The sequence below is a fragment of the Tasmannia lanceolata genome, unplaced genomic scaffold, assembly GCF_043159265.1.
Source record: "Tasmannia lanceolata isolate RefF3 unplaced genomic scaffold, GAP_Taslan_0.1 ptg000013l, whole genome shotgun sequence".
Lineage (NCBI taxonomy): Eukaryota > Viridiplantae > Streptophyta > Magnoliopsida > Canellales > Winteraceae > Tasmannia > Tasmannia lanceolata.
In genome coordinates this window covers 18119503-18121643 of record NW_027518690.1, presented here as the reverse complement: position 1 = coordinate 18121643, position 2141 = coordinate 18119503, and the positions used below count along the sequence as shown (strand labels likewise).

General features: G+C 40.1%; 1 pseudogene; it reads left to right on the top strand.

The window, feature by feature from the left end:
• The first annotated feature begins 547 nt into the window (after positions 1–547).
• On the top strand, positions 548–1138 carry LOC143891043 (secreted RxLR effector protein 161 pseudogene; annotated as a pseudogene).
• Positions 1139–2141: the final 1003 nt, after the last annotated feature.

The following is a 2141-nucleotide window of genomic DNA, read 5'->3' as shown; positions in this document are numbered from 1 at the left end:
AGCAAACCTTGACCTCGAACTTCATCAAATGGACATCAAATGTGCCTTTCTTAATGGTGATCTTGATGAAGAGATTTATATGAAGCAACCAGAAGGCTTCATTAAAAAAGGAAAAGAAAAACTTGTGTGCAAACTTCAAAAATCTCTTTATGGGCTGAAACAAGCACCTCGGATGTGGTTTATAAAGTTTAATAAAAAATTAAGAAGCTTTGGTTTTCAAGCTATTGGGTCTGACCAATGCATATACTTCTTGATTAGCGGGGGTAGAACACTTATACTATCACTTTATGTTGATGACCTTCTCTTGGTTAGTGGATGCACTATGCTACTAGCTAAAGTCAAAGATTGGTTGAAAGGAACCTTTGAAATAAAGGATCTTGGCGAAGCTAACTTTTTATTGGGAATACAAATCATACGGGATAGGAAAAATAAAACTATCAAGCTGTCCCAAGAACACTTTGTGGAAAAGATTCTTAAGAGGGTTCAAATTGAAGACAAATCTCCTTCTAAAGTTCCATTGGAACATGGTCTTTAACTCTCTAAGGACATGTCTCCCTCACTTGAAGATGAAAGGCTCGCCATGAAGAATATTCCTTACTCCAATGATGTTGGTAGTGTCATGTATCTTATGACTTGTACTAGGTCGGACATCGCCTATGTTGTTTGCTTGGTAAGTCAATTCTCAAGTAACCCTGGAATGGAACATTGGAAGGCTGTGATTAAGATCTTGAGATACCTCAAAGGAACCAAAGATCTTGGGCTGACTTTTGGTAAGTCATCACTTCTATTAGAAGGTTATTCAGATGCTGATTGGGGTGGTAATGTGGATGATAGTTCCTCCACTAGTGGTTGGATCTTCTTATATGGCGGGGCTGCCATCTCATGGTGTAGTAAAAAGAAAACATGCATCTCCCACAGCTCTATAGAAGCAGAATATTGCGCACTTGGCTTAGCTGGCATGGAAGCTGAATGGCTAATGAGTTTTCTTCAAGAGATACCTCTCTCTAGATTTGAAGGACAACCTATCATTTTATATTGTGATAATGAGGCTGCTATAAAGATTACAAAACATGACAAGAGTCATGGGAAGACCAAACATATCAAAAGAAATTACCATTACATCCGTGACGTGGTCTAGCGAGAAGTCGTAATCATTGAGTGGATGCCTACTAAGCTCATGGTTGCTGATCCACTTACGAATGCAATAGTGTGTGCACGACTTTATTTTATGTTGCCCAGGATGGGCTTGATGTAATACATTACTTTTATTTATTTCATTTTCTTATTAAATGTATATAAGGGAAAACCCTCGAGGTCAAACCCTTCACATAAAAGTAAGATATCTTATGGGGAGAGTAAGACCCAAAATTAGGGCAGCCCATAAGGACACAATTCCTCATTTATTGAGGTTACTCTAAGGGAGAATGACACCTCCTTGTTACCAGGCATACTCAAGAAGAGTTTTGTCCCAAGGGTGAAAGATAACTGAGGAGTATACTTAAGGTATAAGTGGACAAGAGGGTTATTTCTTGTTATAGCTAAGATAGAGTTCAGGAGACTCTCCACTCTTTCAATGAAGTTATGACAAATATGATTCCTCTCCTAAATATCTGTGTGCCCACTTGGAAAGCCCAGGTACCGGGTCCACTTGTATTATGGTCAAGCCATGTGGTATTGGCATTAGTGACTTAAAGGGTTAATATGTAAAACCATAATAGTCCTTAACTCCCAAAAGGGGTAGGGCTACTGGCATCCCTTCTTAAATCCTTGTAAAATTTCCCGACTAATGTACTAGGTGTACCTAAGGAAGGTTGAGGCGGCCAAGAGTGGTTGGAGTATATCCGGTCATTTGTGTCAAGCGGGGGATTGTTGGATATTGGCCCTGCATGGCCGGACATTCCCTTTGCCTAGGTGGCATATTACTCGTAAACTAAAGACTTGGTGTATAGGAGGATGGGTTTATCCTTTAATGATTCTATAATGGGACAATCTCACCAAGTATGTATCCCAAAATGAATCACCGAACGAGAGTTAGGATGACGGAGTTAATGCACCTTTGTCTTAATGGGTGGCCACCACCCACAGTCTCCATTGGAAATGGAATTGGACTCTCGGACAGAGGCAATGTCTATGGGGCCTAA